This window comes from Thermobia domestica, chromosome 8 (genome assembly GCF_964235325.1).
Source record: "Thermobia domestica chromosome 8, izTheDome1.hap1.1, whole genome shotgun sequence".
NCBI classification, from domain to species: domain Eukaryota; kingdom Metazoa; phylum Arthropoda; class Insecta; order Zygentoma; family Lepismatidae; genus Thermobia; species Thermobia domestica.
The window spans coordinates 44,316,041-44,344,037 of NC_137461.1; the positions used below are offsets into that span (position 1 = coordinate 44,316,041).

At 36.5% G+C, this 27,997-nt stretch overlaps 1 protein-coding gene across 2 annotated transcripts in view; it reads left to right on the top strand.

The window, feature by feature from the left end:
• Nucleotides 1-6,802: 6,802 nt before the first annotated feature.
• Nucleotides 6,803-27,997, top strand: part of LOC145692850 (chymotrypsin-C-like) — a 61,712-nt gene continuing 40,517 nt past the window's right edge. The window contains exon 1 of one of the 2 annotated variants that reach the window (XM_081768368.1): nt 6,803-7,367. The gene's annotated coding sequence lies outside the window, so the exon portion shown is untranslated. The remainder of the gene's footprint in view (nt 7,368-27,997) is intronic. The other variant, XM_081768369.1, reaches the window with a different exon arrangement.

A 27,997-nucleotide genomic window follows, 5' to 3' on the forward strand; every position in this document is an offset into this window, starting at 1 on the left:
TGAATTTTAAGCAGGCCCGAAACTCGAAAGTAGAGCCACCTTTGAAATCCTTGGGTAAATATATATATATATACAAGAAAGCAATATAGGCCTATAGCTCCTTACGGCCAATGATCTAAATCCGTATTTATTCGGTGCAAGGACTTCAATTTTTAAATGTTGGACTTTGCTAAGCAAAATGTTTCTAAATCTGCATTACTGCCTCAAAAATCTGAAATTCAGGGTAGAAGACGGATGACTTCTAAACGAACGCCCCTATCTAGCGGCAATCATACAAAATTCTAGATTCCTTTTTTTTTCAGGTAGTTTTTCTTTCTTTCATCTCGGATTCGTGGTTGTGAAAATATGACATTTTACGGCGATGTATTCTTTTGGACACATTCTGCATTTATGTAACGTAATTATGCATCATTGACTATGACATTCGGAGCTTGACTTGTTAATCATTCCAACGCTGCAACATACACAATACAAGTATAATGTTAATATCTTAAATGTATGAGCAAGGAGGGGGAAGGGAAAATTAGCTCTCCTCCCCATTCCGTCAACGCCCTTGTCTAGCGGTTGTCCTATGAATCTCTAGTCCACACGCTTTCCCGTGGTTTTTGTTTCATTTATTTCATACCCTATGCTACGAAGATATTACGTTTGCTGAGCAAAAGTGAACCTTTCTGAAAATGAACTTGGATCCCTTGTGCTCTAAATGTTGAGTTGAAGCCAAATTTATCCTGCAACCCAAGTTTGTTCGAAACATATAAAGTTAGTTTGTTTAGTTTCATTGATTACAACTTGCATCAGTAGCAAGGCTATATGAGACAGGGCTTTTTGTTTAAAGTGGGATCTGACCCACTAATTTTGAAATTTTACGTGGGATCGCAGTCAAAATCTATACAGCAAATTCCGACGCCTCGTGTCTCTATCCTCAAAAATTAATGTTAAAAGACTGAATATTGCACCCTGTAGCGTGGTACATACATACAAACAAACAAATTGAGATCAAATTGTCCCAGACCTTGACGTTCAGCACTAACGTTATAATAAGTATCACACTTGGTTAGTTACACGATCAACTGCCATACCTTGCGTTTCTCACCTGGTCTCTTCATACAAGCTATGCCAAGTTGTAAAGTTTCAAAGAAAATTTAGAACTGTGGTGGGGAAGAGGTACGAAATAAAATTTTCATAATATAATGAAAAAGATATTGTTGATACAAAATTAATTGTTACCTGAAGTTTCCAGTTGCATCTCAGCCACACCACTGACGTTAGATTCATCAGAAGCAATTTTCGGATCAACATTTTTACCATTTGTTTGGGTTTCCATTTTTACCAAGCATTGCATTTTTCATAATGATTTTCGTTCTTGGAACTAAACCACCCATTTCTTTCTTACACGTTTTGCAACAAACTCGTTTGATCGTTTACTTACCTGATTGAGTTTGAGTTACTCTAATAAATTTGTACCAAATCATGTCCTTCTTTTCTTCACGTATAACCCATGTTAAACGATTCCATGTTGTACGGAGACAGAACTAACATGTACTGTACAAACGAATGCTTGCGATATTTTAATTTCAGAACCTCAACGTCGCAATGAATACAACACAACAGTTTGTTTCCGTGATAATTATTTTATTTATTTTTTAATATCAGTTCTATAAGTAGTCCAACCTTCGACTACGACACTTTCTCGCAAGTTAACTGAGAAGCATTTAAACAATACAATATACGTTAAAAATAAGGGGAAAAAGAGACAAAATAAATTGTAGATCACCACATTGACCTGCTGTAGCCACGAGAAATCAAACCATTCACATGGAAAGAAAATGGTCTTCTGATTGGGGAGCACTTTTGGACAGTTCTCTTGCTCTGGAAGATTATTTTTTTTTTACGAACATAAAATAAAATGCAAATAAACATATGTTTAAGACAAGTCTTCAAAATACACGTGTTTAAAACAAAATGTTTAAAACATAAACAAAATTTGTCTTAAACAAAATCAATTGTTTAAAAAAAAGTTTTAATCATTTGTTTTAAATATTTTGTTTTAAACAAAACAACCCTGGAAGTTAGTAAATTTGGGACGAAGCCCAAACTAGCAAAAACTTGAACTAATTACATGAACCTTCGATTGTGCCACCTGCAAAGTCTATAAAAGAAGTGACAATTCACAGCAACTAGGTAACTAAGAAAATGTTAAGCTAAGTCAATTGAACTTAACGGCAATCTTCTGAACAAGGAATTTGCCAACTTGATCAGAAGTAGTGGCTTTTGGGGGGAGGCTTCTCCTTTCTCCCTGCTGAGACAGGACTTAGCTTTTTTGGTCCTCCTGAATAAGTCATAGTCCCCCAAGAAAAACTTCCTGGGTACACCCCTGTATGATTATTTAATTATATTTGTCACTATTTTATTTGTCAGTTTCGTTTCCATGCAGTTTCGATCGTTCGCAGTTTCGACCGTACGCAGTTTCGATCGTACGCAGTTTCGATCCTACGCAGTTTCGACGCTACGCAGTTTCGACCGTACGCAGTTTCGATCCTACGCAGTTTCGACGCTACGCAGTTTCGACCGTACGCAGTTTCGATCCTACGCAGTTTCGACGCTACGCAGTTTCGACCGTACGCAGTTTCGATCCTACGCAGTTTCGACGCTACGCAGTTTCGGTCGTATACAGTTTTGATCCTACTCCGGTTTTTCCCTATATAACTTCAAAAAAATACTTTTACTTAATATTCTGTGATTATAAAATAATTGTATTTTTATTGTTCGATCATATGACCTTATCTGTTTTCGATCCTACGCCGGTTTTAGTTTCGATCGTACGCAGTTTCGATCGTACGCAGTTTCGACGCTACGCAGTTTCGATGCTACGCAGTTTCGATCCTACGCATGTAACCCGATACTTCAACATTAGTATAGAATAGGGTGCAGCGTTTTACCACTTTTTTCTCGGAATGAAATGTAATACCTGGCAAAAGTGGCCAATCCACATGGACATTTCAGGTATATATAGGCCTATATTTTTTTTTTTTTCAAATCAGATATCTTCTGTGAGAACTATTGCCTCAAATTTTCAAAATTTACCTGAAAATTACAAGAAAATACCAAAGTTGTTCATTAATTTTAGTTATGTTAAAGTAAACATATTTTTGATTAAATACATGTCAGTTGCTATGAAAACTGACATTCAAGTATAAAAATACCAGTTATATGCCCTGGGGGGGAATAGAGGTGCCTCCTCTGGGGCCAGAAAAGGGGGGGAAATTTAGTACAGTTAAATGGTTGTGCAGCTCCTCGCTCACCTGGTAATATAGCCTGGCCAAGTGACCTAGAACCACCATGTAGAGGTGGCTGCACCTAGGGCTCCTCCGCTAGGCCTATCCAATCAACCAACCATATGTTGGGCCGGATGAACTGATCCGATTAGCCACTGTCAGGAAAAATGTCACAAATTGGGACTTTGATTGAAATTTAGACGCAGCTTGCTCAGAAAGTAAGGTTGACCTGATTATTCCGCCTCTAGCATCACTGCCACATACTCGGGAGGCTGCTTCAGTGACTATTTTCACTATCCGTTCTACTGCCACCGTGTGGCACGGATGGACGGTGAAGGACTATTCTGGCACAGTGTTGTCAGGAAGTGAAAGTTTGACCATGAGCTGTTTGTTTGGTACCGTCCATAGAACTTCCTGATAGTACAGTTATTGAAACATCACTGTTTCCTCAAACGGTCATTGCAGTGTAATTGTTTGCCTCAAATTTCAGTCTGGGAATGATGTTATATCTAATGGAGCTATGGAGATACTCCGCTTCGTTTTCTCGAGCACTAAGAATCTTATGTAATGCATCTTGTCGGACAGCAAGTAGACCATCAATCATCATGGCGAGAAGAAATTTTCTGGGAGTGCAAAGAATGCATTCGTCTGAATGGATGAACGGATTACAGCCTGGTATTCCCTTGGTAAGTATCTAGACCTTGAATGGTCTCAAAGACGTGAGAGGACCATTAGCAATGAAAGACTATGTTCTGATACATCATTGCATAACCACACAGACTCTAAGTAGGAATGTCGCAATTTCTATGAATTTCTTGGTAGGTTTTTTGTTGCAATATACAATGTTAAAATTCTTTTTGCACTAGTCAACCAGCTAGCTTTGTTTAGTTTGCTAGGGAACATAGAAACAAGCTCTTCCGGGAATGCTCTGGAGTCAATGGCTTGAGATATCTGGAACAAGCATCTCAGGTCCTTACTGAGTTTTCTGTGCTCTTCTGGACTATGATGAGATAAGTCATATTTTATTGGTTTGAATAGCAACACTGAAAGCTTTTCACTGTTAAATAGTTTTGAAACTATGGGACGTGTGTAAGAATAGGGGCTTGAATAAGCGCCGTGAATATGCGTGAAGAGAGCTCGGAACAGCAGTTCATTAAATGCAAGAGACAAATAGCCCATTGCATATGTTTTCCTGTTAGTTCCTCTAATTTTCGAAGAACAACTCCATTCCAAGCAGTGTTGGTGTATGTTCCATCACACTCAAGAACCTCAACTTTATCAAAGCCAACTCTGAGTTGGCTCATGATGTATTCGAAAATAGCTGTGGTCTCGTCATGTGCAGAGCCAGAGGATGGTGTCACGTGACCAACGTATTGAGAGTTACGTTCAGCCACAAGTGATAAGTGCTCTTCTCTAACGATGCCTGTGTGTATTTTAGTGTCATCCCTTCTACCATCAAAGTATAGGATTTTAATGGGATCATCATTTCTAGAACTTTCTTTTAAATTCCGAGCAAGTTTAAATTTCGCACGCCTTATTTTGTTCCTGTCTACAGTTAAAGCAATGTTATGTCGCCAGATTTTTGAGTAGTTATAATTCCAGCCTTTGAAGCTGCCTGAAGCACAGTTGATGTTATATGTGCGGCAGCCCTCTTGCTTACATTGTATCTCTGAGCAATCATAACAGTTTCAGCCAAATCTAAGAAAGTCGTTCTCAAAGTAATGCATCCTTTTTTTTTTATGGAAACTAATGGAGATACATAACTAACAACAGCACAGCTAAACAGAGCAATATTTCAGCTACAGACTCATTTTTCCACATAGTTCTCACCATTTGTTATGCATTTTTTCCAACGATGAACCAGAGCCTGCATGAAGCACTTGTAGAAATGGGTAATCCATGGACTGTCTTTTGGATTCCGGCTCGTAGTGATAACACCACGTATCATCTCCAGTGACGACGCTATCCAAAACAATTGTCACGTTCATCTTCATATTGGTCCAGCAGGTCCCGAAGGAAAAGGCAAGACGAAAAAAGCTGTAGAAATGCTTAATTGTACTGAATTTACCCTCTTTTCCGGCCCCAGAAGAGGTACCCCTACACCCACCAAGCGCATATAACTGGCATTTTGAGACTGGAATGTTAGTTTTCATAGCATCTGACATGTATAAACCCAAAAATATGTTTACTTTAACATAACCAAAAAAAAAAAAAAAAAAGGTATTTTTTGCAATTTTCAGTAAAATTTTGAAACTTTGATGCAATAGTTCTCACAGAAGATATTATCTGATTTGAAAAAAAAATTCTATACCTGAAATGTCCATGTGGATTGGTCACTTTTGCCAGGTATTACATTTCGTTCCGAAGAAAAAGTGGAAAACGCATAGAATCACATTTCGTAGTATAGAATCACATTTCGTAGCTTCACCTTTCATTATCTTGAAATCAAATGAAATCTTTCAGGTTAACGTTCCATTATTATGCCCTTTAAACTAAGGAAGACGGTTGGTTAAGGTAACTGAACGATTATTAAAGAGTTAGTGGAACGAAAATGTGGGAGAATCCTGAGAAAATCCAGACACAATTTCTTCAACATAAACTTGATTGACCTGGGATTGAACCAGTGACCCCATGCACTAGAGGTAAACGCTTTACCACTGAGCCATCGTTCCCCCTTCCATTACCTTAAAGGACCCAAATAGCAGTTACAATCCCTTGCCTGTAAATCAAATCTAGCTATGATATTGTAATCAGACATAAAAAGACCATGACGTTACAGAGCTCCTCATGAGGCCAGTTAAGACAAAATTTTCGTAGCGAGTCGAGACAGAGCTCTGAAATAAAATCTTTCAGTTTAACGTCCCACAACTATATCCTTTAGGCTAAGGGAGACGATGGTTAAGCCAAATGAATGACAATGGAAGAATTGGTGGAATGAGAATATAGGAGGAAACGGGAGTAACCCGAGAAGACCCACGGAGACGATTTATCCACCTCATACTTACTTGGCTGGAGATCGAACAATGGACCCCAAGGACTAGAATAAGCGCACAGGACATCACTTTCACGACACTATTTTGAGACAAGACATTTTCAACTCGTTTTGTAGGCAACCCTCAGACTTCTTAGAGATTCTTTTTTTGGTTTATCAATATAGACATCTGACAGCCCATATTTGTTTCTCAGTGACTGGACCTTCTTGATTTCGTTACACCTCTGAGTGAAGGACGTCCATTGGACAATCAGGATGTTTCCACTTACATTAAAATCTAGCTTTCCCAGATTAGAGTTAATCATTTCGTTCATTTAATCGCCTGAAACAGTTAGCATTGGGAAAAGTATAACAACAATTTCCCATTGTTTAGCACACTTTTTTCCTCGTACAGTAGTTCAAAGGCACAAAAATGGCTGCAAAGAAGATTCATCGCAACTGGTTTCATTTACAGCGAGTCATCGACGTCAAACGACCTGGCCGCGGGCAATTTATCCTCCTCTGCAACAGTTCAAGAAAAATAGAATCCAACAACTGTGCGCATACACACACAAGAAAACAACACTCTGATTCCATAGATTCATATACTTTTAGATCATACACTAAACTCGGAACATCATTATTTGTATTGTTGGTATGTCCCTTAAAAGTTATTGAGGCGGAACTGTCTGTGTTGTGGGATTTTCCCCATCATTGTTCATGAGGATAGACTTCTTTTAGAGAGTGTAGTTATCATGAGATAGCAACGATATAGCGTAGTTAATTCTCATAGACGCTGATCGACGCAAGTGAGGACGTTCATTATTTTCATACTGACAGTAAGTTGAAACTTCTGCTCTGATAAAGAGAAAAGAGAGAGAGAAAAAAAGGTGTATGTGAGGAAGCGCAAAACTTCCTGTGTTTACGAGATTTAGCTATAAGGAAATAATGTCTTCTTAGTCAAGTATGTGAATGTATGAGTTAAGTTCCTACCTGTCAGTGAGTGAATAGTGTGTATATGTGAAAGTGAGTGTGAAACTTAAAAAATAAACCAATCAAAATATCGCTAATAAACCGGATGATAGTAAATTTACAGTAAAGTTACGGATTACACTAATGAGGTAATGTATGAAACCATGCTCTTTGTTTTATATAGGTTTATGTATTCGGGCCAGTGGCGGCTCCTGACCTGAGAGAAGTCATATCAGTAAAAATTATGTTCTTATCGCTACGGGATAATCAATAGCCCATGTTGGGGGAGCCTTGGCCCCCAGTTTTATGAGTGACAAAATTAATTTATTATTTATATATTTTTGGAAGTTTATAGTAAACTCATTATATGCTTAACATATCCCTCCCAGGTTTTTACCTTCTAGATCCGCCACTGAGAATAACTTAATATTCTAATTCTTGTAAACATAAAATTGTATTTTCCAGCAATGTGACTTGTCTCAAGGGTCGACAAAGTCTTGTTTAAAAAGTGTAAATATGTGAACACTTCTCTCAGCAGTTTCCTTATGAGCAATATTATTTCATATTAACAAAAGGTGTAAGTAAGGAATAGGGAAATGAGACCCTGAAATTCACAAATTACTATGGGATTTAAACGTTTCCTAGTAGCAAGAAAGCTTTAGGTCAGTTGGCGTGTGGTCGGCTTTCGGCTTTTTACGGTTGCACTTGAAACGCATGCTTTCATACAATCTGCCGTTTATTTTACTTGCAAGCAATGCTTTAGATCCTTCGCACAGCGTCATAGCATAACTGGCCGTTCATTAGCTATTGACTTGATTTGACTTGTAAAAAGCTTGTGTCAAGCTTGAATGGAACACTGAATGCAAGGTTGCCCCCATGTAACTTCGTTGCTGGAATCTAACTTGCGGAATGCTTGCACATTTTCCAATCAAGCTGGATGCAAGCTTGGCCGACTTGCAATTCAAGCTTACAGCAAGCGGTTTGCAAGTTGTCTCTGCTACTAGAGTTAGCAAGGAACATTGACGTATTTAAGACTAACTCGGAACATTGAAATTTCCATTCCAAGCCTAAGAATGGGGGCACGGTGGCTCAGTGTGTGGGCGACCGAAGAAAATTTTCTAGGGGAGGGGCATCTCTCTGGTTGCTATATTATGTCTGGTATTTAATATACGTGGTTTGCTATATTACGCATACATTTTTGATGAGCCAGGGGAGAGGCCAGGCCCCCTATCACCCTTCGGGCTCCCATGGCTATGTGGTAGAGCGCTTATCTCCGGTGCGTGGGGTCCCTGGTTCGATTCCCGACCAAGTAAGTATGTGGTGGGCAACATAGGGGCCGTGGGCTTTTTCGGGGTACTTCCGTTTTCTTCTACTTTCTCATTCCATCAATTCTTCCATCATCACCCCCCTGTCTTAATCATCCGTCTTCCTAAGCTTAAAAGGCATAATCGTGGGACGTTAAACTGAAAGATTTCATTTTCATTTTGATGTACGAGGTACCTGCTTCGATCCTCGATGGAAGAACATCAAACGCATCACAGTAGTTCCGATATATTGCTTGTAAAATATTCGACTATTCGGTATTCAAATAAACACTGGAATATTTTAATTATATTATTCAAATTTTAATTATATTATTAATTATAGATAAAATATTTCAAATGATTGTCTATGCATTTTTTATCTCTTTTAAATAATATATACCTACTAAGTTATATATATACATGTATAGGATTTCATATCATGAACAGCTCTAACTTGCTAGATGTCACATATCCGAATACGATTAAACAATATGTGGGCAGCACTCTGATTCCCAAGAACATTTTTTTTTAACCTACAGCCCACTGCTGTTGTCATTGCCAACTGACCGGTGTGCAATGTCACTCACTGCACGCCTTTCTCTTCGGAGGAGGCATCTGGAGAATTAGTATAAGCCAAGGACGAAAGGGGTGGTGTGGTTAACACGAGCTAACAAGTGATTAGCAGTGACGACGACCGTTTTAATTTCTTGGGGAGGGGGGGGGGTGAAGCAGAGGAGCGAAGAAAGTTTTAGTGGTGGCAGCTATTTTTTGTGGTTTAAATTACTTGATCCACAAATACGTGTCTGAAGACACTTGGAAAAAATGAAATGAAATCTTTAAATTTTACGTCCCAGGCTTATGACAGCTAGGATAAATGAGACGGTGATGATGAAATAATGAATGAAAGGGGAGGAAACGGAAGATACCCAAGAAAACCCACGCATACTGTGTTTGTCCACCACAAAGCTCATTTGATTCTAGCTGGGATCGAACCAAGGACACCCTGCGGCCCGTGGACGACCGTCAACTACGCTATGAAAATTCTTGTTTGCTTCTTACCACTACTGCTATTGGCCAGTGCATATTCTGATGCCCAACCAGTTGTTTTCATATATTGTTTACTAAGAATGAAATTGGAAATAATCGAGCATTGTATAGAAAATGAGGCTGGATATCTAAAATCTCATGTCTCTTCACCAGAGATCGAACCATTAACCTTGTGCACCATGACCGCTGCACATTGGCTTACACAAGAGAAAACACACGGTACATAAAGCAAATAAAAGTAAAATTTATTACGTAGGAAAATCCGCTTCCGAGAAAAGCATCCTCCCATAGTATAAATGAGCTTTCTTTCTCATTGTTTTATGCCTATAAAACTATCAGCTTTTTCTAGATTGTTCGTTAGCTAAGCTGGAGTCACCGGAGGTAAAAGAAATGACCTTGGAATGCAGAGTATTACAACACCCGATTGTCGAAATGTATAAATGAGAAGAGTGACTCGCTAATAATTCTTCTTGCGAGAGAAACGGTCCGACCTTAAGTATACACGAAGGTGTTGTCTTCCAGTCAACTTCCATGTTCAGAGCTTAGGAAGTTATGGCCTATACTTAGCCCTTAATAGTTATGATCAAAAATACTAAATATGTGATTAAAACAGTATGCCTATACGATGACCACTAAGGAGCATGATTTAGGAGAGGAACAGGAACCCACCCCATTTAAATGAATAGAAAATAAATCATTCAGTTTTCCGTCCCACTTTTATTCTTGTAAGGCTTAATGAGACGGATACTTAATGAAAGTGAATAATTATACAAGAGTTAGTGGAATGATAATGAAGGTAGAAGGAAAACCGCAAGAAAATCCACGAACAGGATGTTGTCTACCACAAACTTACGTAGAACGATTCCCGGACTCCTCCCGACCTTCCATCATATCAGAGATGAACACTTACCATTTTTTTTAAAACTATTTACATTTCTTGCTCTATCACGCTTTCTTGAAGCACTAAACTTGACAGTTGACTACAGAAATGCAGAGGACAGTTAAAAACATCTACGTTTTTCTCAGGTTCTTGAACCTTCGATGAATTACACATCGTGATCGTGATTAGAAGCCGAACTCCCAAAAGCACTCAGCTATTGCAACCAGCTTACTGAGCTACCATGTTCCTTCTCTCTTCATAATTTGGTAGAATTTAATGGTAATTAAAATGTAGTTTGTATATTTTAATCAATATTATGCTAATAAAAACGTGAACTCTTTCAATATCGGCGGAGAAATTTGCTTCCTCCCCCTTCAAAACAAAACCTGAAATGACGCTTCCGCTTCACGCCACCGATGCTTCTTACGAAAATTTAAACTTACGCAAGTGATGAACTTGCGAAGAATCAAAAGTATGTACGTAGCAGTTACTTTATATAACAGTTTCTCATATATTTATTTATACATTTTCCTTAGCCTTTACTATTATTATTATTATTATTATTATTATTATTATTATTATTATTATTAGTATTATTATTATTATTATTATTATTATTATTATTATTATTATTATTATTATTATTATTATTAACTAGGTTCCATATAGAATTTGAACTCGACCTCACCTATACTAGATGATTGCCTTTATTTCACAATGGTTCAACCATGTCCTTAAGTTACAATGATTCAACCATGTCTTAAACTTACAATGGTTCAATCGTGTCCTTAACAGGTTGACTGCCATGAGCATCATATGTGGTGCTCACCTTATTTTTCTGTGGGGCCATGAGCACCATATAGGATGTTCATGCTCGATATCACAAATTACTAACCTATTCAGGTTCTTGAGCATCATATATGATGCCCATTGTCACAAATTACTGTGAGACCATGAGCATGACATATGATGCTCGGCTCCCATTGTTACATTTTCGGGAGAAGCAAAATACGCGACAAAAATGTGACATGACTATCCATAATTGAGCCAAAGGTAAGAAGAAATTTATGGCCTCCTGGGAGCAGTACCCTCAAATCACATTGGCACTCAATTCAATCGTGTCCCTAACTTGCAACTGTTCAAACCATATCCTTAACTTACAATGGTTTAATCGTGTCCTTATCTTGCAATGGTTCAACCGTGTCCTTACTTACGATGGTTCAATCATCTCTTTAACTTTTAGTTTAGCCCTACCTTTAACTTACAATAATTCAACCATGTCCTTAACTTACAATGGCTCAACTGTATCCTTAATTTACAACGGTTCAACATTATTCTTAACTTACAATGCTTCGACTGTATCGTTAACTTACAATGATTCAACTGTCTCCTTCCCTTACAATGGTTCAACCGTGTCTTAAACTTACAATGGTTCAACTGTGTCCTTCATTTACAGTGGTTCAACCATGTCCTTAACTTACAACGGTTCAACCGTGTCCTTAACTTACAATGGTTCAACTTTATCCTTCACTTACAGTGGTTCAACCGTGTCCTTAACTTACAATGGTTCAACCGTGTCCTTAATTTACAATGGTTCAACTGAGTATTTAACTTACAATGTTTAAACATGTTCTTAACTTACAATGGTTCAACTGTTTCCTTAATTTACAATGGTTCAACTCTATCCTTAATTTACAATGGTTCAACCGCGTACTTAACGAATAATGGTCCAATCGTGTGCTTAACTTATAATGGTTCAACCGTAATCTTAACTTACAATAGGTCAACCGTATCCTTAATCTATAATGATTCAACTGTATCTTTAATTTACAATGATTCAACGATGACCTCAATTTTTGCAACCTTAATTTAACTCATTTCCCGACATCATAGAATGATGGCATTTTGTACAGTGAGGAAGTAGATTAACAATAGAATATGCTATTGTTACTTTTATAAGTTATATATCTATATCTTTCTATCTATCTATCTATATAAAGTTTAATGTCCTGTTTGAATTTTATTCATTTATTTAACTATCAGCAGATACAGCTCATAGAGGCCACTTTATACTGAATACCTAAAAACAATAATAAAAATGGAAAAGATTTCAGAAGGTATCGGCCAGGGCCTATTTAGTAGGTACAGTCCGCAGCAAAAAACCTGCAACATGAGCATGTAAGTTTATTGTAAAGCTACGCCTAACAGCGCATGGAATCAACATAACGTCTGAGTGACACGAATCACGCCAGGAGAAACTTCGGCGTCCTCCCCTGTACACTTATTTTGAAGCAAAAGACTTCGTCGTTTCACAATAAACTTATATGCTCATGTTGCAGGTTTTTTTGCTGCGGACTGTAGCATTCCGGCATTTGCCTGGTAGGACTGATGAAAATCCTGGAAAACCAAAGGGTAGCGGTCGGCAGCCCTGGGGTCAGCAACGGGAGTCGAACCTACGATCTCTCGAATGTGAAGCCAATGCTCTACCACTTGAACTACTTCGCTCGGTAAGGATCAATGTTATTCTTTTCGTATCCAAACTTTAGTATAAAGCGGAAATATCTGCTGCACAAGAGTTAACATTCACAAGTTTGAACATTTAAGATTTTCACAATTTTTTAATAACACATTTGGAAAGAAAGAAAGAACACATTTTCTTCTGTAAAGAAACAAACAAAATAAAACAAAACGTACATTAAAAAGTTCAAAAAGTAATTCTGTCCTCAAGAGAATAATTTTAAAAATATTTTTCTATATATGAATGAATGAAAAGAAAAAAATATGGGGAACACTTTTATATCCAAGCACTACAGTTATATTAAGATTTGAAAAATTTATAAATCGATATTATATAAGAGCATTTCCCGTTTTATTTTTATAGTTCCATATATAGAAAAAATATTTTTAAAATAATTCTCATGAAAACAGATTTTTTAAATATTTTAAGTACGATTTCTTTTGTTTCTAAAATTATTAAAGAAATCATTTTTAAAAAAGATTATATTATTTTATTTTGTTTAATTGTTTCAATGTAGCATTCGTTTGGTAGGATTATCGAGCAATCCTGAACATTTTCAGACAGAATGAGCGACTATGAAATTCGAACACATGATTTCGTGAATGAAAAACGAGAATGTTAATCCTTTAACCACTGCGTTTTCCTAAAGTGTGATAAATTGTGAAAAAAAAAAATTAATAGAGTGAACTAATAAAAGCTAACCCTTTAACGCACCATTTTTCCGATCAAACTGATTTTTTAAAATTTGGAGTGGTTTTTGTGTAGGAAACAAAGAATTTTTTTTAAAAACAATTAATGCAAATAATAAATATGGAATATTTTATGGTGTTTGCATATAGGGTCTATGCAAAGTTAGGCTTTGACATCTGCCAAGTCCACTAAAACATGACAGAACTAATAAAATGCGACGAATGTCAGCGTACTTGCACTTTTGCACTCATTACACTTCTGTCTAACACAGAAAAAGTCAACAGTTGAAAGCTGTCCACCTAAACGAGCAAAGAAAGCTCAAAGATGACAAGATGACAACTCCGCGTGCATCAAGTAATACAAAGAGACCAACGCTGGCTTACTATGACATCTAGTGAGAAATTCAGAACTTCAGAAATTCAGAAACTAGTAAAAGTTCATCTTAGCTGATATGCAAAGCTGTTTTCTATGTCCAAACTAGAAACTACATGGTGCAATACAATTTCAAAGTAAACTTTGCATATATGCAAAGCTGCGCCTTAAAGGATTAATACATCAAAGATGTCCAGCTTTTGGACTAGGAAGATTTCAGATTTAAAATTTTAATGAATAAAAAAAAAGAATATTGAATTATATATTTAAAGAGCTGAACGCCTCTAAGATGAATTAGAAATCTGCTCCATGGCGAATAAATCAACATAGACCTATAATTTGTTGTATTAGCATAACAGCGTGTATAAGTGACTACGTACATTTTATATGAAAGTTTGAGCAACTTGAAGTAAAACTGTGAGGCATGGCGGCTTAATGATAGAGTGCTCATCGCTGATGCAAGAGTTTCCTGGTTCAATCACACACGCCATATCAGTTGTGGTGGACAACACCATTTCCTTGGAGTTTTCTTTAGGATCTTCGGTTTTCTCCAACATTCTCATTCCACCAATTCTTGCATTATCATTAACTTTAATTAATGGTTCGTTTCTTTTAGCAAACAAGGAATATAAGTGGGATGTAAAACTAGAGATGCAAAAAAGCCGGTTTTTTGCACATATAAAGCCGGCTTTTTTGGGAAAAAAACTAGAATTTTGGAAATTTTGGCTTTTTTCATTTTCATGATTTTTCTATTTAAATAGCTTTCTTATAGTATACTCTAAAGTTAAATAAGATTTCATGACCTAAATGCTATATTTCGCTCTGGAATTCACCATCATGATGGATAGAGCATGTTTTATGAATTAAAGTAAACACAAAGTACGTAGTATTTGAGGGCAACTGTAGAAGATATTTAACTTTATTTTAACTTCTGAGTTATCGACATTTTTTCTTTTCTACATCATTTCTTTTTAGTCATCCGTGTTTCATTTCCTAGAGATTAGTAGGCCTACTCTAGCTTCTAGCACATAAAATAAACTTTTGTTTTTCAATATATCCGTCAGAGCGTACGTTTGTCAATATATCTGTCAAAGCGTACTTCCACATTCTTGTTATACTGTAGCTGTGCAATGATTTAGCAATAATCTTCCGGATACAAACTTGAATACCATTTTATACAAATAATCAGTAGCGGATTCAGAAAAGTATTTAGGGAGGTGTTTCTCTGCTTAATGTTTGTTTTTTTCTAAAATTTCCTAATCTTGATTTGGGAGTTTATGAGTACAAGCATAAGTAATATTTCGTTCTGTTCGTATATTCAGCAATAACCTTCCGGTTCGGATACAACCTTGAAGACCATTTTATACTGATAATCAGTGGCGGATTTAGAAAAGTCTTTTGGGAGGGTTTTTTGTTATTAATGTTTAGTTTTTCTAAAAATACCTAATTTTTATTTGAGAAGAGCTTGAAGTTTATGAGTAAAGGCATAACAAATATTTCGTTTGTTTTAGAAATTCTGTAATTTCGGGGTACATGCTTCACCCGTAAAACATCCCCACCCTAACCCCCTTCGCAAATTCGTCACTGCTGGTAATTAGTAATAACAATGATTTAAAAATGATAAGAAAGGAAGTCGGCCAGAACTCACAGTACACGCATTATCTCTACATTCACAAATACAATTAAGAAACACTTTTGTCAAAATGGTCGAATGCGGGGTTGAATCCCGGACTTCCCGATAGAAGCGCAAAAGCTAACCACTCACTCATGGTTGTTGTGCAGTTGTGCTTAACTTAAATATATTCTCTCTCTCTCTCTATGGTCTATGGTTTTATGACCTGCCCACCTGAGCCTCCTAGACTTGATGACCGTAACTATGTTTGGTAAACCGTATAAATTATGCAGTTCTTCGTTATGAAGTTTCTCTCATTCCCGTTCTTCTTGGGCCCGAATATCTGCTCAGGATTTTATTTTCAAATACTTTCAGTCTGCGTTCTTCCCTCAAGCGACCATATTTCACAACCATAAAACAACAGGCATGATTATCGTTTTATATATTTTAAGCTTTAAATTCCTCGACAGAATTCGCGACGACAAAATACTTTGAACTGAATAATAACACGAATTTCCTGATTTCAGTCGACATTTAATTTCTTTGTGGATATGATTTTGGTCTGATGATATTGATCCCAGATATTTGAAAGTATCCACTTTGTCGAAAGTATTATTTGATATTTTAATGCATTCATTTGCTATATTACGATCCCGGTGAACTTCCATGTATTTTATTTTTCTCTGCATTTACTTCTAAACCAATGTCGCTGCAAGCATTTAATAAAGACTCTGCATTTCTTTCTATTGTTCTTCTATCATTCCCTATTAAATTTACATCAGCATACGCCGTAACCTGGTGAATACAATTCAGCTTTAGAGCCTGGTTGCTATCTTTAATTTTCGTTATAGTGTAATCCGGAACAACGCTTAACAATAATGGCGATAACGCATCTTGTTTCAGGCCACTTTCGACGTGGAAGCTCATGGACAAGAATTTTTCAGCTCGTACTTTACTCTGGGATTAATTTAAACACATTTTAATTAATATAACTAGCTTTTTCAGTATTACGAATTCTGTAAGAATGTTGTACGTTTCCCTCCTATCCGAGTCGTAAGCCTTTTTAAAACCAATAACCAGCTGATGTACTAGGTAATATATTCCCATTTTTTTTTTCGAGTATTTATTGAATAATAAATATCTGGTCGATAGTTGATCGATTTCCCTTAAATCGACACTGATAATCTCCAATAATTTCATCTGCGTATGGAATCAATCTTGTTAATAGAATGTTAAGAGAGAGCCTCGATAATTATTACATTCAGTTTTGTCGCCTTTCTTGTGAATTGGAACAGTGAATGATTTTTTCCACTCTTCTTAAATGTATTTCATAGTTTTTCTCTTTGTTTTTTTTAAATCTTTCGTAATGATATGTGGAATTCCTGTCGTTAAAAATTCAGAAACCTTCAGGACTGGGTACACCGTAGTGGTGGTTATAAGTCCAGGAAACCGCACGATCAGATGAACAGTCTACTATGCATATGATCCATTAACAGAAAACTTGGTACTTTCCCGATTCTGAACAAGCTTAAGGAAGAGTCAGTGCATTATAGAATTCGGAATTTTACCGATTTTGCAGATTCCAAGCACCTGATAGGTGGTAACATTATTACGTATGTGATCAATGAATGAAAAATTTGTTCGAAATATTCATACAATGTGTATAAAAGTTAAAACTTAAAAATTTCAAGAATGTCTTGACAGGAAGGTGTTGAACATTCCTCGGATAACCTGTGCATAACTCTTCTCAAAAGAAACATACCTTGCGTTAATATCTCCTTTCATATGCTTGGGATCAAGACTATCCTTCACTTTGACGGTGCAACTTAGGGGAGGGGAAGCGGTGAGGGATATATATATATAAAAATGATCGAAAATGGCCGATATTAGTACCGAATCCAGAGTTTTCGGGGTCGCTGAGATGAACAGTGACACTTCCGATGCCGTTTAAATCGAAATTCAACCCACAATAGTGATATTTAATTTTTATTTATATATATTACTTATTATTTTCTGATTTTTCATTATATTTTCTTTGTTTCTATCGATTTGAGAGCATTTCAGTAATAGTAAAAAGTGAATGACTAACGAAACATATTACTAATTTTTATTTTATTTTAACCCTGCGAAGCACGTAATTGACGCTAGTTTAATATTTCGAGTATCGAAAAATCAATTAATACGGTATGAATCCTTTGATGGTTAATATACCGTGATACCAAAATATAGCAAGCTCTTCTTCCACGTACTATTATACCTCTAGACTCATATAAACCAGCTTTAGCACCCAACATTGCAATTTTCAAGTCCAGAAGAATTTTTTTGCACTAAGAGACCAACGACATATTATAATTTCTTGTTCCTTTAAAACTTAAAAAGAACTTACGGTCTTTGTACAGTGTTTGAAGATTGTATCGTAAACTTAAGAGTCAAACTTCCTACAAGATTCCTTATTTTACTGGCTACTGTTCTATGTGAACATGTATTTCGGTGTTCAGAATGGCTTACCATTCTATTCTATACCTTTCTGAAGCATTTTTAAAATCTGCGCTTGAGGACAACTGTGCAGAAACTAGTAATTCTGGTTTTAAAAGAAGTAACGCGATTCGGAGGGTCATTGTTACCAGTTTTATTAGAGTTTTATGTCATTGGTGAAACACTTTGCATTCAGATCACGTCTGCTTATATCTTCTCATTCAAATGTAAACAGGAATTGAATCAGCAGAAGAAAACCTGTGGAAGAAATACGTGAAGTTCATCTATGTAGATGCAACTCTGAAGACGGAAGGCGAAATTTAAAACTTCGGTTGAATGTCAAGGTAACATGAGGCTAATACAAAATTCATTAAAAATACCTGCCAAATCTGAAGCTACTAATAATTGTAACAATTAGCTCTTTGTAGTAGGAGTCACGGCTTCGATTCTGGGTGTGAGCTCATGTAGTTCAGCTCTCACATTAGTCTGTAAGACTACACTGAGAAAAATCCGTTCTCCGGACAGCGGTATATTGTACAAATATACAGTATCCTCTTGCTTACTACAGAAATCAATACGGAGCATACGTTATCCATATGCTACATACGCACTGCCCTTAGATGTTACATCATGCGGTTTCAGGATGTCTGACATCTAACAGTTTTCCGTAAATCACATGCATATACTTATGTTACATTCCTCAGCTATATGTTATATAGTCCATTTGTATGTGAGATCCTGACCGCCTATATTGTTTCATACGGAAAGTACGCGTAGATGGAACACTTATACGGAAAGTACTGTATTATAAAACACGAGTTTTCAGTTATACGTCTGCCATACGTTAAGCTCAAAAACTACAGGCATCACGCATGTAACCTACCTTTTTAAGTACGCCACCTACAATTTTTTTTTTCTCAGCGTACGTTTCACATAGTCTCGCTCTTCTGCAAGGAACGCTCATCTACAAACCAATCATTGTCTATTGTAAATCGCTTTTGTCCAAACACCGAAACATTGGTTAAACCAAAAGAGTTACAGACTTCACAGATTGAACACAAGTAAACAAGTAAATTACGGCTCAAAGACTCTAATATTGTCTACCTTTGTCATTTTCATTATTATTTCCTTACTAGTAAAATTCCAGATAGAATTGGAAGAGGTTCTTTATAGGGACACTATATTTTGGAAAGGAACTTTAATTGTTAGTTAGTTGAACGGTCAGTTACATCCACTACGACTTGGAAATCATGGATTTGATTTTCTGAGAGAACATATGATCTTTAGATTCTACATCAAACAATAGGTCCTTGTGAATATCTTAACTGGTCACTGGATAACGTGCGAAATTTGTGCATGTGTATGCTCACGTTTGATTCCCGGTAGGTCGCGGATACAAACCCGAGTAGTAGAATGGACTTCACATTAAACAACAATTTATTTATTTATTATTTTATACTTAATTTACTTCATTATAATTAATTGAGTGGTATTTGCTCAGTAGGTCCCTCTTTACGTTTCATACAGCCTCGGCACTGAAAGGGAAAATTAAACGGTAACCCCATAAATCAATAGTTTACGTTCAATGTAGGTTTCGTGATCATTTTTTAAAGTATTAACTAACATTCAGAATCTTTAAGAACTCAATATGAAATACGTATTTCGATAAGAAGAGTTCAACAACTAGATATTGTAGGTATCACTTCATCATATTACTTGTGAAACTGAGACAGAAGGTGAAAAGTTCTGTTCCTAAGAGTGGGGAGGGCGAATTTCTATGATCTTGAAATTTTCCTTTATTTGCTATGTCCAAAGTGTCGAATCTGAAGATTTGTTTAAGTTGGTGATGAAAAACTCAGTTTAATAAACTCTTATATGAAAATTCCGCTCCTACACTACGAAAAAAATGTAGGTGGCGTATTTAAAAATATAAGTTACATGCGTAATTCCTGTAGTTTTTGGACTTAACGTATTATCTGTCAGGAAAGTAAATGTACACCTGTTTTTCGAGTCTGGCATTCCTGCTCTCCATCCGTGGAGAGTATGAGAATTAAATCAATCAAATGTTTACTGAGGGGCAAAAAGAAAAGTTTAATCTCAATAAGACATTGCAGAGGGACACAAGCTGTGAATATGAATAGTGCATAGTTAAAATAAATAACGACACCGAAAGAGAAAGCCACAAACGGCTGTTAAACTTAGAAAAAAGAGTAAAAATTGTTGAAGTGGGAACATAAAACACAAACACAACAAATACGCCGAAAACTAAATGTTCACCATGCCATGATCTTAGTGTAGGGGTTAAGGTGCTGGCTTACAAATGCAAAGGTCGCCAGTTCGAATCTTCGGTGAGGACATTTTTAAAAAAAATTGTTTATAATACATGCAGCTCATGAGAGATGGTAAAAAACGTCGTATTTAGTCTTTCGTAGCAATTATTATTGGCAAGGTTTAGTACTGATAATAATTTTTGTCTTTGCGTATTGCTTTTATTCTTTTCTTCATTTCAAAAGAGAAAAATATCCGAACAAATGCCATCAAAATCCTCATATTTTGAATGTAAACGCCATTTGCAATTAGTAAAGAATAAAAATTGAACGTTCCGATGTAGCTGCAAAAAGTAAAAAGAAAAACATGGAAGTAGACCATACTCATGGTTATTAAAAATACAATTTCTACATGCCTTACACCTCCCGATTACGTTTCTACGTTAGCAAGTAAGGGGTTTGTGTTTAGGTTAGGCTGGTCAATACGTTTTGCAAAGGGGCGAGAAGGGAGCAAAACACTTTTTCTCTCTCCCTCTGTGTGTCTGTTTATCTATCTATCTGTATATATATAACGCTATTTGTGAATGTTATAACCACCCTAATTTTCAGCGGATTGAGATGAAACTTGGCACAAACATTAATTGTTGAAATATCTTCAGTTCGTTAACCACAATAATCAGACGAAAATGTTCAAAATGGCGGCCCTTTAAACTCTTAAAAACTTCGCCAAATTTCGCCCATAAATGGGTATTCAGAAAGTTTGAATAACTTTTCCTCTTTTACTGAAATATTTGTGTGCAGAGACTTATTGAAATATTGGACCCGATTAATCGCATAAAGAATGTTCACGCCCTTTTCGCTACGGTCAGGCTTTTTTTTTTTTTTTTTTTTTTTTTTGCAGGAGGGCTTATTTTCGTATCGGAACAAGATGATTGCTAGTGATGATATGAAATTACACATTGAAAGTGAAGTAACTTGTGAAAGGTGTTATTTGAAAGAATAATATAATAAATGTGCTTTCCTCTAACACAGAGAACTGTAAATCATGTAATTCGAGTTCGGGAGCCTGAATGGCGAGGAGTGTTATTTGATTTGCTTTTTAGTAACACATTGTATTGCAAATAAAGGTAGGCAACATTAGTGGTAAGTAAAACAATAATAATAATAATAATAATAATAATAATAATAATAATAATAATAATAATAATAATAATAATAATAATAATAATAATAATAATAATAAATAAAAATAAAAATAATAGGTGTTATTTGTGGCAAGGCAATATCTTCCTCAATTCTTCTTCAAACGTAATAATTGTAACGCCACATCTCCCTTACAAACAAAATATTAGCAATTTATATCGAGAAAACGGGAAACTGTTGAGTGATGGGAGCAACGTTGGACAGTATGCACTCATACTACTCAGAAAAATAAGCGATTTCAATGAAAAATGAACGAAGAGTCATTGCCGTGGGTAGTCATGGAGCCAAGCAGAGCCCTCTTTAGGCAAAATGTCGATAACTTATATCGAGAGAACAGGAGGTGATAGTGAGATGGGACCAACGTTGGACACCGTGGACCCATAAGGCGCATCGAAAAAATTAGGGGGGGGGGGCGGGCACCAGCCAGCCTTACTTATTTCCACATAATAATATAAAATTATATTGTCGAAATACACACACGAGTTAGCTAGTAATATTTCATATTATTATTATTATTATTATTATTATTATTATTATTATTATTATTATTATTATTATTATTATTATTATCGACAGCGTCTTTTCATTACGTGTGCATATTTGACATGAAGCCAAAGAGAAGATCCATCATTCGTAGAAATAATAAGAATAGCCAGTTACTTTAATTGTGAACGACGGCGAAAAATACGAGAAGAGTGACGTTAGCGAAAAGAAACAATACTTTCTCTCAATTGGATAAAAAATCAAGCCGAGATAGATTCGAACTCGCATGGGCGGTGCGAACAGCCAGTTCATTGTCCACTTTTTTTTAAAACTGACTCACCGAACGTGTTTCAGTAACTTACTTATTGCTAATTTTACTTGCTTCACTCGTTTAACTTGCTTTCTCTAATAACTTATAACGACAGGGACACGAACACAGAAACATCGAGGACAGTTAAAAATCATAGATACTCTCCCCCCGGGAATCGAACCCGGGACACCATACACCAAAGGCGCACGTGCTAGCCACTAGACCAGCGGGCAGGGCACTGCTCACTCTCTGTGTCGTTAGGGATTACGACCACTGTATTGCAAGCTATCACTTCTGTGGGTTGTATACTATGATCTCATGTTTCTTCTTTGTTGGAAGAGTTAAACCTACATTCTATGTAATACATGAGGTATTTAGACCTACATCATCTTCATATAATGTAATAAAAGTGTCATGCTGGGAATAAGAAAAAGAACATTCCTTGGACAAAACCGAAACTATTGGCAACAGAAATATTTATCTACGAGGCATTCGCAGTAGTATATTTCAGAATAGTTACTGTTTAGTTCAGTAAACGAAGAAAGGGGTATAAAAAAACAAATATGTCGAGTCAACGAGATCGACCAGAGTTGACAGAGGCGGAAGCAGATGTGTAGTAATACAACTTCGTTAAATTGATAATTGGTTCTTTATTCTGTAGTAGATCGTATCACAACTTTACGGGAGAGCAGAGAAAGACTTACTAATGCTGTCATATAGTAAGCTTTAGTAACACGATCATACAGACACAAATGGATGTAACTGTGAGTACTACAACTTGGATTTAACGAAAGCCGTTTAGATTTTCAGTGGTTTGGATGGTTGTATAAGACACAAAAAGTTAAGACACAATACGATTCTTCATACCTCAGTTTCCAGTAACTAGATACATGCAATTTCAGGATAGATACTGAAACTGCTGTCGGATTTTAATACATGGCGTATTGCAGGATACAAAATGCTTTGCATTACTTGTTTGTTTGTAGACAGCTACTAGCTTAGTGTTCTGAAAAGTTGTGTATAAACTAGGGATAGCCAATTCCGGAATTATTACTTTCCGGACTCCCGAAAGTAAAACCCGACAAATTCTGGAATTCGGAAAATTCCGATTTTAGAATAATTCCGGAATTCGGAAAAATCCGGAATTTAGAAATTTCTGATTTCGTTTACATTCCGGAATTCGGAACAATCCGGACTTTTCGAAATCCGGAGTTTTTCTCAATTCCGGAATTTTCTAAATTCCGGATTCTTCCCGAGTTCCGGAATTCTTCTGAATTATGGAGTTTAACTGAATTCCATAATTTTCCGAAATCCGGAAAGTGAAAGTTCCGCTTCCAAAAAATGAATTTATTTTGGTTAATATGAATCGTGGTGGAAATAAGTCTTTGACCAGGTAATGGCGACTCCTTTGAAAGAAATAGAGAGTATGAGAATTCAATCTGTCATATTTGTAGTCTCGTGTGGAGAAAATATAAACTTGTGAACCAACGGTTGAAAGAAAACTCAAGTTATTAATGTAAACTTTTCGGACATCATAAAATAAATACGAAAGACATTTTGAATCGAAAAAATATAACATACAAGTTTGCAAGCGGAGACAAAGAAACCTAACGTAACCAGACTAAAGACGAATCGTTTACCGCGTAGCGATTAAGGTCAAGCTGTTTTCCAGGGCGAGTTTCGAGTTGAGTCGAGTTTGATAATGGCTCGCTCGCTCGTTCAGCTCGTTTTAACTCTTTTTTAAATAATGGCCTGATTAGACTGGAAAGCGAAAGCCATGAGAAATGTAAGCACTAATGTGGAATACTTTTTAGTGCTGCTCACGACAGGGGGGCGTCAAGTCTCGTAATTTTAGTGCATCTCGTGGGGCAATTTTTGTGTATCTCGTCTCGTCTAGATAACGAGAAGACAAGGTTTTTTTTTTTTATTATTACGAGACAGCCTCAAATGTCGTAATCACCAATATAAGTATATACTGTTGTTCTTAAAATCAAGGCTGAGACCTGCACTGTCGAATTTTTGAGCCCAAGCAGAAGACCAACTCGGGTAGCTATATCAACCGGCTCTGCTCGTATCAACTGAGCGAACAGCTCGAGTTGGCTCGGTTGGGATGAGCCGATGACCCGAGCCGGCTCAGTTGGAACGAGCCATCGACTCAGCTCAATTGAGCCGATGGCTCGAGCTTTCTCGGTTGGGATGGGTCCCCTACTCGGCTCATGTGAACCGGTTCAAGCCAGCTAAGTTAAAATTAGTCCATCGGCACGTTTCGATTCAGCTCAACTAAGCCGATGGCTCAAATCGGCTCGGTTGGGTAAGCTGTTGGCTCGGCTCACTTCTTGGTTCGGTTCGATAGTGAATGAGCTGTAAGCCGAGCCGCTCGAGCCGTTGGGAAGCCTAAACCCGGTACCAGCTGTTTTGAACATGTTTGGCTGAAGCCTATAACTTTTAACAATTTTTGGCTCGAGCCCGAAAACTTGCCCCTTCGAAACTCAAACCCAGAACGTGACCGATGTCCTTCCCTCCTGAAGACTTCTCAACGACCGAGATCGACAGTCAATTAGCTTTTACTATTCAGATACAAACCGTATATCTTTTAAAGATTATACACGGTTTTGATATAATAATAATAATAATAATAATAATAATAATAATAATAATAATAATAATAATAATAATAATAATAATAATAATAAAAGTTTTAAACTTGCCGTTGAAATTTGGCAAAACTTACTTAAAAGTAGAGATTTCGGGGAAAGGGTTCCGTACCTTCAAGACAGTGGCGTAGGGAAGGGGGGACCGGAGGGGAGAGCTCTGAAATATAATGTAACGAAATAGCCTATGAGATTCAGTCTACAGACCAATTGTTACTTAAAGAATGGACATTCACTATTTCGAGAATCAAGACAAGAAGGGAAATGTTTATGATACTTTTCGTCTCGTCTCGATTCTCATCTCTAAAGAGAGACGAAAATTTTGAGTTAGCCTTGACCCGTCTCGAATGTAAAATGTTAATTCTCATGTTATTCTATTTGTTTTAGAAACGAGTTGAGAAAGTCCTCTTCTTGTGAGCAACATTAAACCAAACCGAAATATTCTTTCCAAATGTCACGCTTCTGCTTGTAATGGTATGACCTAAGCGATAATTAGCTCCTAGCTTTTAATCTTCTACGAGATAATAATAATTATTATTAGTTTATTATTATTATTATTATTATTATTATTCCTGAAGATTTGATAGTTCAAATATTGAAACATCCGAGTATTCAAATATCTGAATATAATAAAACATATGTTATCGCTGATCAATCGCCATCAAAAATCCTAAAGTAAATAATAATAATAATAATAATAATAATAATAATAATAATTTACAATGTGAATTCGCACAAGCACCTTGACCACTCAACCGCGATCGCTATGCGGTAAAAGATTCGTTTTTAGTCTGGTTACGTAAGGTTTCTTTGTCTCCGCTTGCAAACTTGTATGTTATATTTCTTCGATTCAAAATGTCTTTCGTATTTATTTTATGATGTCCGAAAAGTTTACATTAATAACTTGAGTTGTTCTTAAACCGCTGGTTCACAAGTTTGTTTTTTCTCCACACGAAACTACAAATATGACAGATTGAAATCTCATACACCCCATTTCTTTCAAAGAAGCCGCCATTACCTGGTCAAAGACTTATTTCCACCACGATTCATATTAACCAAAATAAATTCATTTTTCGGAAGCGGAACTTTCACTTTCCGGATTTCGGAAAATTATGAAATTCAGTTAAACTCCTGAATTCAGAAGAATTTCGGAACTCGGAAAGAATACGGAATTTAGAAAATTCCGGAATTGAGAAAAACTCCGGATTTCGAAAAAAATCGGATTTTTCCGAATTCCGGAATGATAAAGAAATCAGAAATTTCTAAATTCCGGATTTTTCCGAATTCCGGAATTTGTCCGGTTTTACTTTCGGGAGTCCGGAAAGTAATAATTCCGGAGTTGACTATCCCTAGTTTATACACAACCTTTTAGAACACTAAGCTAGTAGCTGTCTACAAACAAACAAGTAATGCAAAGCATTTTGTATCCTGCAATACGCCATGTATTAAAATCCGACAGCAGTTTCAGTATCTATCCTGAAATTGCATGTATCTAGTTACTGGAAGCTGAGGTATGAAAAATTGTATTGTGTCTTAACTTTTTGTGCCTTATACAACCATCCAAATCACTGAATATCTAAACGGCTTTCGTTAAATCCAAGTTGTAGTACTCACAGTTATATCCATTTGTGTCTGTATGATCGTGTTACTAAAGCTTACTATATGACAGCGTTAGTAAATCTCTCTCTGCTCTCCCGTAAAGTTGTGATACGATCTACTACAGAATAAAGAACCAATTATCAATTTAACGAAGTTGTATTACTACACATCTGCTTCCGCCTCTGTCAACTCTAGTCGATCTCGTTGACTCGACATATTTGTTTTTTTATAACCCTTGCTTCGTTTACTGAACTAAACAGTAACTATTCTGAAATATACTACTGCGCATGCCTCGTAGATAAATATTTCTGATGCCAATAGTTTCCGTTTTGTCCAAGGAATGTTCTTTTTCTTATTCCCAGCATGACATTTTTATTACATTATATGAAGATGATGTAGGTCTAAATACCTCATGTATTACATAGAATGTAGGTTTAACTCTTCCAGCAAAGAAGAAACATGTGATCATAGTATACAACCCACAGAAGTGATAGCTTGCAATACAGTGGTCGTAATCCCTAACGACACAGAGAGTGAGCAGTGCCCTGCCCGCTGGTCTAGTGGCTAGCACGTGCGCCTTTGGTGTATGGTGTCCCGGGTTCGATTCCCGGGGGGAGAACATCTATGATTCTTAACTGTCCTCGATGTTTCTGTGTTCGTGTCCCTGTCGTTATAAGTTATTAGAAAAAGCAAGTTAAACGAGTGAAGCAAGTAAAATTAGCAATAAGTAAGTTACTGAAACACGTTCGGTGAGTCAGTTTTAAAAAAAAGTGGACAATGAACTGGCTGTTCGCGCCGTCCATGCGAGTTCGAATCTATCTCGGCTTGATTATATTATCCATTTGAGAGAAAGTATTATTTCTTTTCGCTAAGGTTGTCATACTCTTCGTATTTTTCGCCGTCGTTCACAATTAAAGTAACTGGCTATTCTTATTATTTCTACGAATGATGGATCTTCTCTTTGGCTTCATGTCAAACATGCACACGTAATGAAAAGACGCTGTCGATAATATTAATAATAATAATAATAATAATAATAATAATATGAAATATTACTAGCTAACTCGTGTGTGTATTTCGACAATATAATTTTATATTATTATGTGGAAATAAGTAAGGCTGGCTGGTGCCCCCCCTAATTTTTTCGATGCGCCTTATGGGTCCACGGTGTCCAACGTTGGTCCCATCTCACTATCACCTCCTGTTCTCTCGATATAAGTTATCGACATTTTGCCTAAAGAGGGCTCTGCTTGGCTCCATGACTACCCACGGCAATGACTCTTCGTTCATTTTTCATTGAAATCGCTTATTTTTCTGAGTACTATGAGTGCATACTGTCCAACGTTGCTCCCATCACCCAACAGTTTC